At 44.4% G+C, this 19,908-nt stretch overlaps 1 long non-coding RNA gene across 1 annotated transcript in view; it reads right to left on the reverse strand.

Annotated features, from left to right (window-relative positions):
* Positions 1 to 978: 978 nt before the first annotated feature.
* LOC122794225 overlaps positions 979 to 19,908 on the reverse strand; it is a 447,446-nt gene continuing 428,516 nt past the window's right edge. Inside the window, exon 2 of the long non-coding RNA XR_006363624.1 lies at positions 979 to 1,138. This is a non-coding gene — a long non-coding RNA (uncharacterized LOC122794225). The remainder of the gene's footprint in view (positions 1,139 to 19,908) is intronic.

Consider the following 19,908-nt stretch of genomic DNA (forward strand, 5'->3'; position numbering starts at 1 on the left):
AGAGAGAGAGAGAAAGAGAAACAAAAAGTACTGTATATGTCTAGCACTGAACCCAGCAGCTATGCCTTTACCCTGACCCATTCAAAGTTTTAACAATGTTTGCCACATGATAACTTGTGTTTCTGTGACTGATCATCATGCCCTCAATTAACTAACTTCACAAGGAAGGGACCACACAGGAGCTTGCATAACCTCATCCTGTACACAGCACATACATGTAATATTTTTTCCTTGTTAAAGGAAATGTATTGCTGTCATGATTACTACTTCAGACGTGTTAGAAATATTCCAAATTAATTATTCATGTTTTCAAATACATTGTGTTACTGACTTTATTTCCTCACACTTTAGTAAATGATAGATCTATTACATCATGCATATAAAAATGTGTTATTACTTCTGGCAGTAGTTCAGGTTCCAGCAAAAAAATATTTGTGTAAATGTGAGTAGTGCATTGAAAATATCAAAAGATGAAATCAAACCCTGTATTAGTGCTGCTATTATTTATATGTTATTACATTAACATATTGAGCCACAGAGAAAGTTACACAACAGAGTGATTTTTATTTATTTATTTATTTATTTACATTGTTAACCAGGTAGTGTCTGACTGAGAAAATAGCCCATTTTCAGCAGAGACCTGGGGAGAAAAGCTCCAGTATAGAAACCAATTTAGTTAATAAAAAACAAAAAAAAAAAAAAACAAAATACATATGACACAAATATTAACAGCAATGCAAATAAAATTACTAAAGAAAGAAATATTTGTGAAAAACATATAGACTAACATAATACAGATATATAGATAACTAGAATAATAAAAAAAAACTATCAGAAATAAGTAAAAATCTGATCAAAGACCCGGTTTGTAAGTACTAGCTGCGTAAAGGTGCAGATAACAGGTGCACTAGAAGACAGTTATGAAGAATAGAAGAAAGAAAATTATGAGGATGAGGAAAAAAAGCTGCCAGTAGTGTGCACTTTTAAATGGAGTTTAATGTAAAGAGACAGACACTAAAAATACATAGCATACACTGCAAGCTGTATTTTGGTTTCACAGATGTGAGGTTCTTCCATGCAGGGAACAGTTCCGATAACCATGTCTGAATGTGCAGGTCACATACTGTTAAGAAAGAGGCTGCAATCAAAAAGAAATAAGTTATTTAGGAGCATGAAGTGAAATCAGAAAAAAAAGAGAGCAAGAATTCAAGATAAGTAAGAGGAAAATAGTTAATCACTGTATTAAGCTTGCCTCTTTAAGTACAACTGTTTTAATATCTATTAAAGCAGCTGAGTTAGTTATGAATTCAGCAGGTAACTCTCTGTATTAGACCCATAAACAGTATGAGGCAGACTATGTTTAACAAAAGCAAATTAACAGCTAGTCATTATTAAGATATCTATATATGGATCACAAAACCAGACTATTAGCAATATAACAAAAAGCCTTCATAAATAATGTTGCCTACATTACAGAGGTACAGAGATTAAGAAGCAAGTACAGTTTAAAACATCTGGTATACTTCATCCTGGACTGATACCACATATACAGGCTTCATTGTTAAGTCCACAATTTGTCCAATACACAAAACAGAAGTGCAACCAGCAAATAGCATTTGGCTAAACCTAGTATTGTACAACTAGGAGACGTAGCAGTTCTATGTAAACTACAGCCAGCATACCATACTGCAAATAATTATCTGATACAGATTGTATTATTGTCAGACCTTCAGTACAGAACAGTGCATATGGTAAAATAAAGAATTGGCAAAGACTGGTACAAACTTGCAAACACACTACTGGGGATGCTGAGTTAACGCCAGTCTCTTTATTTGAAAAATGGTGCCATTTAGCTCTGGGGATTATAAAAACTCTGTACAAGACTCAGGAAAGGGAGGGGGATTGTTAGATTACCATGGGAGGGGGGAGGAAGAGTAGATACATAAGTAATGCAGAGGCTCCATCAGGAACCACAAAATGGACCAGTCTGTGAGACTGGAAAACAATCAGTTACATAGACAGGAGTCCTTGGAATTTACACAACTATTTGCTGGTCTTAATTAGCTGGGGAGTGAAATGTCAGTGAAAGTAGTCCACTACTATGTAGTGTTTCCTTATTTAAGAACAGAAATTACCCTAATTTCTTTTACAGATGTAAATATTTAAATGGCTGACTGCATATCATGTCCTTGGGATGAGGAAAAAAAAGGGACCTGTGAAGTACACTTTTAAACATTATGCTAATTAAGGAGTTTAATGTAAAGAGACAGACACTAAAAATACATAACATACACTGCAATCAGTATTTTAGCTATCAGTTTCAAAAACACAAGGTTTTTCCATGCAGGGAACAGTTCCGATAATCATGTCTGAATGAGCAGGTTGCACACTGGTTAAGATAGGGGGCGCTGAGTAAACGCTGCTCTCTTCATTTGAAAAATGGTACAGTTTGCCAGTCACTACCATGCAAGTGAACTTTAAATGAACTATGATCACCATTACGCTTAAGACAATTCACACTGGGTATAGTTACCTTATTTAAAATTCATTTCATAGAGTTGAGTTGCAAATTTCATGATGCAATATGACACTTGTATTTCATGATCACAGATAAAGTTACATAACAGGTGTATTTTCTTCACTCAGTACTGCTCAGTCTAATTCGTAGTTCTGATGGCATTCTAAATTAATTTTTTTTGGAGTTTTTGCCTTGGGAAGTGAACTGTTGTGACCACTGACATTCAGCAAGGCAGAATGCCAAGTTTTTCACAAAGGGCGAAGCCAAATAATAAAAAAATAAGGAAACTATACCCGTGCAATGGTTTCACAAGTCTGTGGTAATTTAGTATGAAAATGTGGACAGTAAGTTTCCCTAGTTTCACAAAGATACCACCCTTTCTAGATCTGAACCTTGAAACAAAGGCATTAACATGAAACATTCAGAAGAATAACAGTATGTGCCACAGCCAGTGAGATATCTGTGAGGCAGAAAAAGTGAAGCACATATTCTTGAGGTTTAATATTTTTGCACTTTACATTTGTGGAGCAATATACTAATTTTCTCAAAGCTGTCCTTTGTCATTTCACAGATGTCTGGATGAGTGTGATATTTGTACCAGTTAAGCTGAGTAATCATATCACGGTAAAAACAAATGCGTGGAATACAAGATTGCATTCTTCCATTTCTTTTGTGAGCAGTATTCTCTTTTGATTCATTTGTAAATGATTGCATTATGATTTGCATTTCTTTGATAGATATGATAAATATTCTTTCCCCAAAGGAATAATGAAATTAAATGTATGCTGCAATGCAAAAGAAATATGCTTGTTTCTAATACAATGTTTCACCCTGTAAAGCAAGGGTTAAATTGAAAAGGCTTGAAATAAATGTATTTTTCTAAAAAGCAGAAGTGTAACACAGAAACTGTGTGCTGAAGCAAGCAGCTATCTCAGACAGACGTGCTAAAATAACTGTAAATATGTTTATGGAAAAAAGAACATGTCTAGTTTTGTGGGCTAAACATAACTGTAAATGGCATCCTGTTATAATAATAAGGAAGTTTGTTCAACAGGTACTTTTCCTAAAGACTTCAGATACAAAAAATCAAAGAAAGACAAGTGACAGAAACAGAAACCAGTCATGCAAATCACAAGGACATTAAAAATAACATCTATTGCCCTTTGAAAGAGGTACATAAACTGGACAATATTTTCTCTTCTCCGGAGTCGTATTAATCGAGTGTGCATTGATTCAGTTAAAGAGAAGCAAAAGACTTTTTCTAGCTGTGTTAGAATTGAAATAATCTCAGTGTAACTGTTTGAATAGATTAAACTATAACGGAAACAGCAGTACGGTGTGAGTTTGGTTACTTCTGACGTTTTACAAAAAATTTAACAGTGGTGAGCCAGCTTCACTGTGTCCTTTTATCTCCATTACCAGCAGTTGCTGTTCATTTGGTGCCATAATTTATTCATGAATTCCACAAGTCAACAGATTCAGTGCTTCTCTTGGGTGGATTATGAGATAACGTTGTTTCATCTGTCCAACAACATTCCACCATCAATTCGTCTGTTGAAGGACACCATTTCTTCATTGTGACATCAGCCTGATCACCTGCTTGTCATCTATGCAAAATACGATAAATTCTTCACAGTTATAACATGGATTCCATTAGACAGATAACTTTACAATGCCCACATTCTGTACAGATACATTTGCATGATACACTGGACAAAGTCTGGTCTTATTTACAGGCGTGATTTAAATCTTCTGTGTTAGACATAAAATGTAACTCTGAAATTTTTAATGTTCAAAAATTAGATAACTGTTGTGTTGTAAATGCATAAATGTCTGTGACCCATACATGACAAAATGTACAGCAATTCAAAAAGACTGGCAAGGATTCACGAAGCCTCCGTGTAAGAGTTATAACTCTTACACGGAGGCTGCAGTTAAACGGAGTGATGTCAGCATGCTCTGCATATTCATGAGAGCATACTGAATCACACCTAAGTCTAACACGGTCCGTGTAAGACAGCAGGGGGCGTGTCCGTAGGCCGAGATGTGCAAACGGACACGCCCCCAGAAGAGTAAATGTGCCCAAAGTAAACACCCATGACAGAGTCCACGGAAATGTGAATAAACACAACACAACACATGTCCCCACAGACTATGAACAGAAAATATATAAATGAACATGTTATATATTCTTTTAAATTGTAAAGTTTTTGCCCGTGAGTGCACTCGTTTGCGCGGGCGTGCCTGTAGCGCAGCTACAGTTAGCAGTCAGTGGGAAAGCATATAAGAACTAAATATGCAAAGTAAGCCAAGAAGCAATAGCATAGCGGTAGAGATGTCAGCTGAAGAGCAGGCATTCATGGTTCGAGCCCCCACAACATCAACTTTTATTATTAGCAAAATAAGCACGAAACAAGTCCCTGACAAACATGTACACATATAAAATCACATTTTATTTAAAATGTAATGAACCAGTCCATTTATTTTGAAGAAATGTGAGGTAACAAAACAATAAAACAATCCCAGATGTGCCTATAGCTGAGCTACAGTTTAACAAGGTGAGTGCATCTGCCCGTAGATGAGCAGTGATTTAACAGGTGCAAAATGAGTGCCCGTAGCTGAGCAGTGGATCCACATGCTGAAACTGTGTGACCCTAGCTGAGCTGAGCATAATATGCGTGCTGATAGCCAAATGAGGCTTAAACCAGCGCACCCCATTTGCGTGGAGCTACGCACCGCGCCAACAAGCTAACCGACGGGCAATGTTGAGCAAGCTGTAACAAAACTGCCTTTACACAGACACACCCCTTAGCAAGTCTAGACAGTCATAAAATATAAAAAGCAGTGGGCAGGTTCGAACCCAGGATACCATGCACCAAAGTCAAGGTACTGAACCACTAAGCTACGACAGCTGTACTCAGCAATGCAGTAATAGCAAATATATAGGAATGGATAGAAAGTGGAGCATGACAAAGCAGGTTTTGTGAAGTGGATACAATTCCAAAATGGCCAATCACAGATAAGTGTGGGAAAAACGGCATATATAAGCCCCATAGGCAGGAATACACAGCATAAACAATTGTAGAACTGACTTGCAGCCAGAATGTCAGGTGTAGGTGAGGGTAGTTGCTTTCGAGCACAGAGGTGGGGCGTTGAGGAGTCCAGATACATGGTCTGGCTCCTAGTCCACAATCATGAGGCCCAATTCATGCAGGGCCAGGTCCTGTGGGGAGCATATAGGGCTGAGGCGTGGAACCGGTTGGCTCATGATCTCACCAGTGCCACAGGGATTCCAAGGACTGGTGAGCAGGTCCGTCACCACCATGTGGACCTGAAGAGATGCAAGCAGGACCAATTGAACCTATGGATCCAGGAGGCCCGGCAAATGCCCAACACCCCACTACTGAGTAAGTTACATTTACTTATGTATGTAAGAAATTAAATTAGCTGATATTATGGAGATGTGTATTCCAATATTACTTCATTTATATTACAGCTGCAGGTGTCCGTTCTGCGAACCACAGAGCCTATGGCGATAGGCTGGTGCGGCTGCGACACCAGGCAGGTCAGTAATCCACACCCAGTAACTGTAAAGAAATATAAAAGTATGACAGTTAGCAAAAGAGTGCAGTGTAGTCACTAAGTAATAAAATGTGCAAGTAACAGTGTAAAAGTGTTCGCAAGTATTGCTTGATTACAAAAGTGTGTTGCAGTCTGAAATCCACACAGAAAAATGAAAATGCCTGATATAAAGTCTGAAATAAAGATGCCCCACCTATAATATCATAGTGCACAACCTGCAGCAGGCTGAAAAGTACAGCTGCAGAAGATGAGCAACTCACATGCGTGAAATATATCCCTGTTGAAATACTGAAACATGACAGAAGTGAGACTGCTGGAAAGGATTGTAATAACTACAGGTAAAGCATGTCAATAAAGCCTAGAAGTAAGTACCATCCTGAATAGTAAAATGAAAACAAGTGAGAGGGTGTGAGAAAGAGTTATGAATCCACCAATAAAGTAGTAATAACCCCTGAATAAAGTATACTGCAGTCAGTACAGAATGAAATGAATGTGACAAGTAGAACCAAACTGCAAAATGTGTCCAAAGTGTTGCTGCAGCCGGAATGTGTATCCCAAAATCTGGATATGTTGCTCTCAGTCTGCAATATGCAGATAGTATGATTGTTTGAAATATCAAACATCCACAGTTGTCTATAGCTATATAAAGCAAATGTAGCAGGATGATGTAGCTGAACAAAGCCAGATATGAACGTGTATGAATAACAATAAAATGTATATTGACGTAGCAGTAACAGTCCTATCACCAAAGTGAAGTAGTATCATATAGGAAACTGTAGTTAGAACAGTAGTGTGTATATACCTGTAGCTATTAGAAATGTACAGCATATATATTGGTATTCGAAGGTGTTAATAATATTTTCTTCACCCCACCCTATAACCACATATAATCCATTCCACGTGAAATTGGTATGTGCAATCACAATTAACACCCCTGGGCATTTGTCCTGATGGGTCATAAATATTTGCATGTCCGTTGATGCATCTGCCCTGTTCATACATCCAAACCTGATAGCCTGTTGCCATCAATCAACCCTGCATGTTGTTGGACTGTTTATTGCTGTTCAAATTATGCATGTGTTATGCTCGCTGTTCAATGGTGTGGATATCTGGGTGTTTGGTTAATGGGAATACTAATGCATGCTGTTACAACTAATTGCGAATGGTATTGTATGTTACTAACCCAAACTGTCATGACATAATGCAAAACATAGAACGACAGGGAAGGCGGGTTCAAGCAGACCCACCTCTCCCACTTCAGCTGGCGAGTGCACCTGGCACTAGAGCCCAGTCTGGACCCTCCTCCGGTGGCCCTGTGCCACCTGCAGGTGGAAGCGCTGCAGGGGATGGGGCCCGTCCCCCCTCTGCAAGCGTGGCTGGAGGAGAACCACCACTCACCCTCCGTAGCATCCGGACTGTGGTGCGTAGGGAGATCCGGGACTCTGTTCTTGGGCCCCTACGCCAGCTTGAGGCACAGGTGGCACAGCTTACGGGCATGCCTGTTGCCCGGCCTACACAGCCCCCAGCACAGCCCCATCCTGGGCAGTGAAGTAACAGTGGCAACTGCCCATGGGTGGGGATATCAGTTCCACTGTTGCCATCTGTGGGCTCATGGGCTCTGGATATCCAAACCTCCGTCCCCGTCAATTGTGTAACCCCCCCTACACGTGTCATACACCACCGCTGTATGCATCTTGTTTGTCTTGTCTGTTGACCTACCCAACCTACCTTCCCAGCTATACCAACTTCCTTCACCTGACATACCACTCTCACCTGAAAAAAAAAAAGGGCATACATAGCTGCCCATTCCGCACACATGTCTGCTGGAAATGGAAACTATCAATTACCATTGGCTGTACAACAAGTATTATTGTTGTCCTGACACCTCTCTCAGGGGTGGAAGGTTTCAAATGTCACTCCAAATTACATACATATGCACAGCTGTTGCTGATGAAGAAATGGGCAGCTATGGGCCCTACTTACATCCCTCCTGCAAATCCCAAGCTTGTTTCCCTACTGTCTTACCCTCTTTGTGACCCCTTTTTCACCACTTTCCTGTCTCCCCATTTTCATTTCTTTCAAAGAAAATAGCGCGGGTGTGCGCCAGAGTAAGCACTGTTAAGCGGTTGTAAGTGGGTGCGCGCAGAGCTGAATGCCAGTGAGCATGCGTGAGCTCCGCGCAAACCAGCGCTAACCCGGTTACAACTGCTTATAAGTGCCTTAGTCACCCTGATTGACAGGTCATGTAGGCAATTCAAAAGCAAAATAAAACCCCACTGTCAGTCCCGAACCCAGGACCTTGGAAACAGTAGTCTGTATGACCTACCACTAAGCCATGACTCTTATACAAGGACATTGTGCTAAAATAAATATATCATGTAATAGTAGAAATGAATGTAAAGGGAATATAGGATGTGTAGTACACAAAGCATGTCATTTAGAAGTAGTGTAAAAACTAGTGGATTTCCATAATAGTAGTGTGTGAACAGAAACAGCCATGCTAGTTGGTAGCTAGTAGGTAATAATGTCAGTTAATGTACATATATAAATGTATGTATATTTACATATATATATATATATATATATATATATATATAGTTGTAGGTGCCATTGTGCATACACACTTACTACAGGGAACAGGAAAGAGGAATGGAGAAATGTGAATCTACAACACAGCCTGAATAATGAGAGAGATACTAACCTTTACACTCACACGACAGTCTCCACAGCATACCAGCATGGTCCCTGCCCTCACAATCTGAAAGGGCAACGCCTATCTCACATACCCTTTTATAGCAGTGTCCTGAAATCACAGTGAGAACTGCAATCAGTGCTCAACTGGCTGCATGCAATTAGCAAATGCTGGCTTACAATTGGTGCAGAGGCCATCACATGGACCTATGCAGATACCTACAAAAGCAGCCTGTACTAACACTCCACAAATGCAATACATTCATTGCACTGTCTGGAAGCAGACAGAGGGAGAGAGACAGACAGAGACAGAAACAGAGAGTGAGAGAATAAAAAATACACACGCTACACACCGTGACTCTAAGCTGTCAGCAGTGACACTAGCAAGCCGTGCCAGCAGCAGCAGGAAGCAGAAGCAGTGGTAACGCAACCAGCTGCGACAAACACAGGTAATGTAAAGTAGCAGGTTAATAGTCTGCATACTGTGAACCCTCCAAATGTGTCATAGGTCTGTATCTATAGGTATGTCCATGTCATATGTTGTGTGTACGTAGTTCCACCAAAAGGGGTTGACTATACATTACATGTCAGTCAGTGTTAGGCCATGATCCTGGCAGCAGTTGTCTGTGCATTGCCCTCAGCAATGGCTGTAGTGACTGTCTTGAAAGGTCAGCCAGGTTCAAAAGGCAGGATCAGTCCATCACAAAGGCAAACTGGCCGGGAACAAGTGTCTGCAGGTACCCAATATCGCTGTATATGCGTCCCATACTGAATAATGCCATAGCTTAGCAGACCAGGCTGGATATGCTTATGATGTGGTAGTTCCCAGGGTCAGTAGAGGTGCCTCCTTAGTGGTGTGGGACCACTGTTGCTGTATGCCAGTGTCCAGGTACATAGCCTGTAGTACGGCCAAGGTTAAATAACAGTCGTATATGCGGTTGTATGTCCTCTTGGAGTGCACGTATCACACATCCAGGGATACCATCAGGTCACAGTGATGCTGTGTGTTCTGCTTTGCTGAGGGCGGCCCTCACCTGGACATGTGAGATGATAGGGAGGTTACATACAGCTGTGATAAGTATTTCAACATGTGGGGGAGAAGGAGGGGGGATACGTGCACCGAACCTGTCTGCAGGAATGTTGCCAATATTTGTGTGTTCGGTGAATGTCAAGTAGGTGTGTATTAACTCAGAGCATATCTGAGGCACTTGGTCCATATGTGTAACATAACTGAAGAAGGCCTTATGGTTATCTATAGTGTTTGTGGCCATTCCCCTCCCAGAGTAGGCTGTGGCTGTTGTTATGAGAGACCGTAGCGTATTACCAGTGCTGACCAGAGATGCCTTCCCTTAATGTAAATCTGCTCTGTCCTGCAGTAGCCTCCTGCTATTGTTATACAATCTGCCTCTGGCTGGGGTCCACCGGACAGGATGCCTAACCTTTGTGCATAGGGTCTGGGTTAGACATGTGTGTGCAAGTTCCATGCAATCTGTGGGATGTCCGTGGTAAGCATTCGCAAAGGGGTCAGCAGTGTGGGTTGTGGCTTCCACTGGCCCAGTGGGCTGCATGGATACCATCCCAGTCCTAACAAGTGAATAACTGTCTAATCACATACATATCAAAGTAGTCTACTGTGCTGGTGGTGGTGGTGGGATATGTATATCCAGGCTGAGTAACTTGTGTCCACATCACACTAGTGGATGGCGTTCCACATACAGTACCTTGGTATGAACCCCCAGAGTGAGGTTGTGCACTGGACCTGTCGCAGTGTGCTGACAGATGGGGAATGCTACTATGTTGTATGGAATGTGGCAGGTATTGTTGCACAGGTGTTGGCTGAGCACTGATATCTGGCCATGTACTTGTGTATCCACCATGAGACACATACATGCAACATGTGGGAGTAGTAGTATATCACTACACTTGAGTATCATGTATTGTATGTGTGCCATATATTGCTGACATAGTCTGCTGATATCCTGTTTGTGTTCTCTTCCAGGGAGATGGCGCATCAGCGTAATCCCGCCTACTCTGCAGTGGAAGATGAGGAGATACACCAGAGCCTGGTGCGGGAGTATGACATACTGTTTTCCCGCACCAGCCAGAATCAGCAGGAGAGGGCTGCACTGTGGCAAGACCTTGTCCGTAGGGTAAATGACATTGGCATGCATAATAGGACATATGAGCAGGTACGACATCACTGCAGTGATTTAATCAGAAATGTCCGTCAGCGTGCGTCGGATATCCACAGGCAACAGGTTGCCACAGGGGGTGGGGTGGCCACACATCCCCCCCTCACCAGACTGGAGGGGCTACTCCTAAGTGTTGTGGCTCCAGCCCCGGAACAGCAACAGCAATACACCTGCTTTATGATGGAGGCTGGATCCACACAGCAGCACGACATGGAGTGTGCAGGTAATATGCCATATGTACACTCGACTGTTCTGTACACTGTTAGTTTATGCATGTGTAAGGTGTGTCCGTGGTATGTAGCTGTCAACATAGTATGTAAACGTGCATGTGTGATAGTGGCATTATCAGCAGCTGACATGTGAAAGGCAACTGGTGTACTACTGCACTGTTTCATATGCAGTATCAATGGCACAGTTGTGCCCACTGACATTAATCTCCTCATTTCTGCAGGTCCCTCCGGGGTTACAGCAAGGCAGGCCATCCATGCTGGTGAGTGTGTTTAACAATACCTATAATAGTCCTGATTGTGCTAGTAACACTAGTGTAGCTCAGTAGTGCTCTATGTGTATACTGCGGGGTGTGCATGTGTGCCTGTCTCCATGTGTGCATGTGTGCATGTGTGCCTGTGTCCACGTGTGCATGTGTGCATGTGTGCATGTGTGCCTGTGTCCACGTGTGCATGTGTGCATGTGTGCCTGTGTCCACGTGTGCATGTGTGCATGTCTGCCTGTGTCCACGTGTGCATGTGTGCATGAGTCCACGTGTGCATGTGTGCATGAGTCCACGTGTGCATGAGTGCATGTGTGCATGTGTACACGTGACCATGTGTGCATGTGTGCATGTGTGCATGTGTCCATGTGTGCATGTGTGCATGTGTCCATGTGTGCATGTGTGCATGTGTGCATGTGTGCATGTGTCCATGTGTGCATGTGTGCATGTGTGCATGTGTGCCTGTGTGCATGTGTGCCTGTGTCCATGTGTGCATGTGCGCATGTGTCCATGTGTGCATGTGTGCATGTGTGCATAACTGCATCACTGGTAACAGTGTGTAGACACTGTAAACTGTGTTTCCTGTCTTCCTTCCACAGGTTCTGGTGCTGCTCTGATGTCCTGCAGCAGAGAACCTGAATCTGGTGCCACAGGTTCTGGTAATGATGATATCTGTGTAATGGTACAGGAGGGTGTGTCAGGGTCCGCCATTGGTCAGTCAATTGACAGTACACAGCTGTCAACCCCATCATTGCGCACAGCCATCCTGCCAGTACATCCATTGTCACCATTGTCCCTAGGTGATGGACAGGATACAGTGGGCATTGACCAGGGTAATGTGGTATCTGTGGCACATGCTCCCCCACACAGCAGCCATGGGCAGGGTCCTGCGATGGTACCACACAGACGGTCGCCCATGGGTTCTCGTGGGAGCATCCGTTGGCGTGCTGCCTCTGGCAGACGTGCCCAAAGAGGTCTGTTAACCTCAGCTATGTTTCGGGCTGTCATGCAGGCACAGTCGCGTATAGATAGGTACACCAGACAGGGTCTGAGGGAGCTGAGAGCATGTCCCACAGCCATGACTGACAGTATGTGTGACATCGCGGATGCTATCCGTAATTTCACCGATGTCATAGTCAGACATTGTGGGGACATATTACAGCAGTTCCACAACCAAATGTCCATGAGCCAGGGCAATGGTGGGTGGTTGCGGCGTCGACATGGCCATATGCCAGCAACAGCAGCAGCTGGCAGTCGGCGCGGATGACAACAGGCCCGCGCATGCCCCCATAGTGCCAGCAGCAGCCCCAGCAATGCTGGGTCTGTGCTGTCATTGGAACGCCCCAGGAGACCACGTGCACGTGGCTCTGGACAGTCCCAACAGGGACCTGTGTCCAGTCAACACACTCCCACTTCTGATGACAGTACCCAGTCTGGCTTAGTACTGGATACGGTCCGTAGCACCCCTGCCAGGCACAGGTACCGTGTCCGTGCCCACAGACACTGATCTGTATGACCTGCCAGGTGCAGTCTGTGGCTGTCCACAAACCCCTGTATATGGCAGCCATGAAGTGGAACTGTGTGCGTGCATACACACATGTGAAATGTCAACACCTAGGGCTACCACATACACGCACACACTGCACCAAAAGTGCCCCACCCTGTACTGCTGTCCCTCACCAACACACATACACACACATGTCAATTGGTGGTATCAGTGGCAGTTTCAGGCATACCTAATTAACACCCTGTGCATATGATGACACTGTGCCACCTCCTGCATATCTCCAACATCATTGCGGGAACAGGTAAAAACGATGCTGATGCACAGGGTGACTACATAGAAGTGTATTAGTAGTATCATGTTGGTAACAGTACAGTGTGCTGATATGACTGTGTATACATCCCAGAATGCCTGATGCAGTAACCGTATGACTGTCCTGAATTGTTATCTGCACCCACAGTACATACCAAAGTGTAACAGCTGCACAGTATTGCATGCCGGTGGTAAGGATGTCAACAGATAGCCACATACATGGGTAGCACAGGGGGGAAACTAATGCAAGTAGTGATATGCAATAATGGACATGTACAGTAATGGTGTCAGGCTGCCCACAACAACTATGCAATGTAGATGTTTGCGCATGATGATATGTGTGCAGTAGCAATGTAATCCATATCACAATTAAGTATGACATAATATCAGTTCTACCATGGGCATCTGCGCTGTGCATTCCTGGGTTCATGTTGATAGTGCCTACATATTTGCACTGTTACTTACTGTTAGTGTTACTCCTTCTCTGTTGTACAATGAACTACTTCCAGCCCTGCTTACTGTAGCTTTGTTTGCATGCATGTTCACTTGGGGTTCCCTGGAATACTGCTTCCACCTGCAATGCAGAGTTACAGTGCTTCTGTGGACCCCTAGTGACATCTGCATAGCGTACGATACGTATGTCACGTTTACACATGACAGAACATCACTGTCCGTCCTGTTCGCATGCACGTTGCCTGTGACACATTGCACATGTCTTACCTGGCATTTACCCACGTGTGCAGTCATATATGCCAGTGCTATGAAACAGTAGCAGTACACCCACACATACACACCTTCAGTATGTCGTTCCCCATTGGCCCTATGTGTTGGTACTCACCATGGCAATCACACTACTAGGGTAGCATGTGCAAAGGTAACCTGTGAATCACCTCTATGGTCCAGTTGTGGTTTATGTGAGTCATGTGGCAATGTCACAGCTGCCACATGAATGCAGTCCACCATCACCCTTGGCCAGGAACGTACAACACATGTGTGGGATGCCACCACATAGCCAATCTGGGGACTGAGCTCTCTGAACCCAGTAATGCCATACCCTGTCAGATGGCATGTCATACTACAGTGACTACACTACAAGTCAGACATAGACACACACTGACGGCATGCTGAACACACTGGGGCATACGTGGGGACTCAAAATAGCATCCTGCCTGAGCATCACACATCTCTGCAGCTGGCACACAGGCATATGTTACGTCTGAACAGAGCACATGCCACACATGGCACACACATCCCGTGTGCCACACACTCACAGCCTGTAGGGCTACACAACACACCTGCTACAGATGTGTCAGGTACCTGTCTTGGCTGCTGCAGTGGGGTCCCGCTCAACAGGCTGTATATGGTGAAGGTCACAGTGATATGCCTCAGGGGCACTATGGTCCACCACAAAACACATGCATACAGGTCAGTCAGAGGCATGGACACATATGACTCAGTCATTGACCGTGCCACTATGGATGACCTGAGACATACCTTCTTGGACTACATGATAGGGAACATAGAAGGGATCACTCAGCATGTGGCATGGGCCAGTATGAGCCTGATCCTGGTTGCCAACATACCCTCACCAGGTATGCTACCACTATATGTAGGAAGGGTGTTGTATGTCCATATTCTGCTCAGTCTCCAATGTCATACATAGGGTATCCGCTGGCTGTCAATGTGTGCTTACATGCTAGGGGAGCCACAATGATGTGCAAGGGGCAGCTTGCACGTGACACCCATGGCCCAATGTATATTGGCGAAGCTCCTTGATACACACATACTGCCTTATGCTGCAGGACACGGATTACATAGCTGCCTCTATGGCTATCACACAGGTTAGGGCACAAACAGTGCTGCTATACAACACCAGCAGTGTACACCGCAAGATGCATGCACTGGACACTGTCCTCGGCATGGTGAACTGCAATATCTGTGCAGTACCACACTCCTGAGTCATGGCTCACAGGTGCAACCCATCACTGCCAAGTTATGCCTCATATCATGCCTGTTGTCCCCTACACATGTAACACACATGGACAGGGGGGTGGTATCCCAAGGCACCACAGATACACACACCTCCAAGTTGTTGGCACAGCACAAAGCATCATGGCCTATTCATGTGCAGCTAACAGTGTGTTGGACTGCCGTCTGGTTCATAGCCTGGCACACACAACCCTCACATACACAGGAAGACCACCTATCCTCCATAACAACACTGGCAATATGACAGTCTCAAGAACCGTCTTCATATGGCTGGACTGCATCCAGCCAAACATTGTGCATGAGCATTACTGTAGCTACAACACACTAGTTGAAGGGTTCCCAGCATGTGGTCACTGCATTGCAGTGGAATGAAATGTTACCACACCCACGACAGGTGGGAACATGCAGCACCTGTACATCGACTACATGTAGACTATATGGCCCATACCAGATGTGTATCCCCTGCTGTAGGTATTTTACCATATACACCCACACTGTATAGACACATACCGTGTGTGGCCCCTGCACAGTAAGACACAGTCATATTGTTATGCATTGCAATTACCATTTATCCACTCGAGGCATGTGTCAGACATGGTAACTACTGCAGGTCACAGGTATTAATGTGTATGTGTCACACACATACATCATGTGTGCAATGCCATTGCTGGTTTAGGCAATGGCATGCATTGTTATGCAGAAAGACCCACATAGGGTCATAATGTGTGACACAACCACACGTGGCAGTTGTGGGTTACCAGAACATACCTATCTGTACTCTGACAATGGTAATAGACACAGTAGCAGAGCGCACTATTGGCATTACTGGCCAACTAGCCCTGTTTGGCTGTGCTGATAGTGTGATAACATCCCCTGTGTTTACTGGGGGAATATGCAGCATCTGGTGTATTGTAGTATTTGCCAAAAGGATCTGTTTTCACACACCCCCTACTACCCCCACACACACACACATATGCACACTTGCCATTTGCAGGATTCATACCCCTACCTAACTAAGTCACGACACATGATAGAAATGCATTAGCGAAACGCACTATTCGGATTACTAGATGGTTGTTCTTCTCTGGCTGTACTCATAGGGAGCTGACATCATCAGTGTTTTGAAATGGTAATGTGCATCAGGTAGTGTGATCTCCTGATTGCCAAAACTGACATGTTTGTCATACAGAATTGCACACACACAAACTCCTCACATCCAAACACACACACATGCCATTTGCAGGTTTCAAACTCCTACCTAACTATATTATGTTACTCAAGAGAGACGCATTAGCAGCGTGCGCTATTCGCATTACTGGGAGGTTTCCCTTCCCCTGCTGTACTTATAGGATGCTGACATCATCAGTGTTTAGAAAGGGGAATGTGCATCCTGTAGTGTGTTCTCCTAGTTGCCAAAAGAGATATTTCTTTCATACAGACTTGCACACACACTAACCCCCTCTACACACACTGAGCATTTGCAGGATTTAAACCACTACCTAACTATGTTATGACACTCAAGATGGACGTATTAGCAGAGTGCGCTATTCGCATTACTGGGAGGTTTCCCTTCCCCTGCTGTACTTATAGGGTGCTGACATCATCAGTGTTTAGAAAGGGGAATGTGCATCTAGTGTGTTCTCCTAGTTGCCAAAAGAGACATTTCTTTCATACAAACTTGCACACACACTAACCCCCTCTACACACACTGCGCATTTGCAAGATTCAAACCACTACCTAACTATGTTATGACACTCGAGACAGACGCATTAGCAGAGCGCGCTATTCACATTACTGGGAGGTTTCCCTTCCCCTGCTGTACTTATAGGGTGCTGACATCATCAGTGTTTAGAAAGGGGAATGTGCATCCTATAGTGTGTTCTCCTAGTTGTCAAAAGAGATATTTCTTTCATACAGACATGCACACACACTAACCCCCTCTACACACACTGCGCATTTGCAGGATTCAAACCACTTCCTAACTATGTTATGACACTCGAGACGGACGCATTAGCAGAGCGCGCTTTTCGCATTACTGGGAGGTTTTCCTTCTCCTGCTGTACTTATAGGGTGCTGACATCATCAGTGTCTAGAAAGGGGAATGTGCATCAGGTAGTGTGTTTTCCCAGTTGCCAAATGGGACATTTCCCTCACACAGACTTTCACACACACAAACCCCACTCACCCACCTACACACACTGAGCATTTGCAGGATTCAAACCCCTACCTAACTATATTATGACACTTGAGGGAAACACATTAGCAGAGTGCACTATCCGAATTACTGGGCCTTTGCTCCGCACCTGCAGTATTTATAGGGTGCCGACATCTTTATTTCTACAGAGGTATGTACATGTAGTACTACCTGTCAGGTGGGGGATAGCATATATATGCATTTGCAGCCACCTACGTCAGGGTCAGATATGCACATCGCACTGGCAGGTTATGTTCTATACCATGCTTTGTGACCACAGGACCTGTAACACACAACACAACCAGTCCAGAATGCCACACCCACATCCAGGACACACACTTAGCTTCCCTGGGAACAGTGCCGGGATATGCATGTGTTCACATACACCATTCCAGTTGTTAACATCAGGTACAGGCATATTGTGTGTGAGAACTACTCAGGCCTCTACCACTTTACCCTACAGCCACTACAATTTGTGGGTCCATGTGCTATGGCAGAACCACACACCACAGCCACATGGGGGAATACGTATTGCACCTGTCCATCTGCAACATGGGTACTCACTGTTCCACACCAGAGGTAGGCCACCATTGTTGATATCTGACCATACCACCTTTCCCTGGACATCCATATCCCATCTCCACCCCAGGCAAGGTTGTCACTGCACACAAACTGTATTTAGCACAAGCAGACTCTACACTTGTGAAGACTGGGGTGGACGACTTCAGAGGACCCATGCTGGGGGAGTATACTGGCCATTCAGCATAATCCTTGACAATTGCGTTCTATGAGCATGTGTACGGTTTGCATTGATAATGCTATCCCACATATACCCATAACAGTTCCACAACAAGACACCTGTCAGGTGTACACCAGCCATATATGAGCCATACAACAGACAGAGTGAGCTAATACATTGCAGAGCTGTAGCCCACAGAGGGAGGACATCTGTGAACAGTTCCGGCATGGCACTTCAGTCACACATGATCATCACAACACAGCGTTGACAGCGGAATTGTCCAGAAATGCAGATAGGGCTCTCCTCAGTCTGTTATTGATGGCCACTTACTGTTGGAGATCCTCAGCAACCCTCTTCCAGCACACACCGATAACATGGCTGTGGCTTAGCACATTCAAACCCTGGGAACTCCACTGTGCCCCTGCTTGACAGAGGCACAGCTCACTAGCCCCACACGTTGCCTTATGTGGCCTACCTTACAGTGGCACAGTAGCCTACTGTACTGGGGATGCAGATGCCAAGCACACTCTGGCTGAGCTGTCATTCCCTAGGGCAACAAGCCTAGTATTGACCTCTACACCCATATGTTCAATTGTCAGATGCACAATATTTGTTGTGCTGTTCTACTGTTTGCAGGTCTTTATTGCCATAACATTCGCTGTTCCTATGCCTAACCTGTGTATCTGTGGAAGATGTTTGCATATGACGGTGATCCACTATATGACTTATGTCTCTGTAGTCATTTACTGTGTGCACTGGGCAGATTGTTGTGTTGTGGTTGGTTCCTGGAATGACACGTACAAATACCAGATATGTGTGGCCAACTGCTAAACGGAGATATGGCCTAAGTGTGTGAGCATGCCCAGTTCAGCCTTTCCATGGCATGTTGTCTGACATATGCCTCATTTATCAAAGTGTGCGAGCATGCCCAGTGTGAGCTTTCCATATGTTGCACTCTGAAGTCCTCCACATATTTGGGCATGTGTGCAGTTCAACAATATCTCACATTTATGGTTGTGTGTTGGGTGTCATGTTGTGTACTAACTGGCCAACTGCTTCATGTCTGCCACAACAGGGATTATACTGTGCCTGCAGGGATTGCATGGGATACTTTGCAGACAGTTGTTAACATACTTTCATAATGACCTAACACTGTAGTACCGTATAGTGTACTGGTTCAGTACTTTCACTGTGGTGGACAGTATCCTGGGCTTTAGCCCTATCACTGCTTGACATCTTCATAGTGAGCACAACAGAGTGTAGGGGCCAGTTGTGCACATATGGCCATGTTGCATTATGTTCAGATATGGACTACCTACACCAGGCTCGTCCAACATTGGTAGTGTATTCCACAACATGGGTGGACATTGGCAAATACTAGCGATGTTCCCTAGGCCATTTCTGATGCTGGTCACAGGGTGTGTTTGTCCTTTGACACACATTGTAACTGGAGTTTGCCATGACATATGTCATGGTTAGTATACTTTGCCTCCGTCTACCTCTGACATAACAGTGATACCCAGGGTTAGCCTACCATCTCCCATCCACACATCAGGATTCCTCTTGAGGGGTGTCGATAGGTGACTCTCTGGCTGACCTGTACCGGGAGTTTACTGAAGAGTGGGGGTGCCTTCTGTGTTATGCTTCATTCTGTACGGCTTGCCCTATGTATGTCAGTGCTGGGGTTCAGGTCTGTC

Source organism: Protopterus annectens, chromosome 2.part1 (genome assembly GCF_019279795.1).
Source record: "Protopterus annectens isolate FY-2018-M chromosome 2.part1, PAN1.0, whole genome shotgun sequence".
Taxonomy (NCBI): domain Eukaryota; kingdom Metazoa; phylum Chordata; order Ceratodontiformes; family Protopteridae; genus Protopterus; species Protopterus annectens.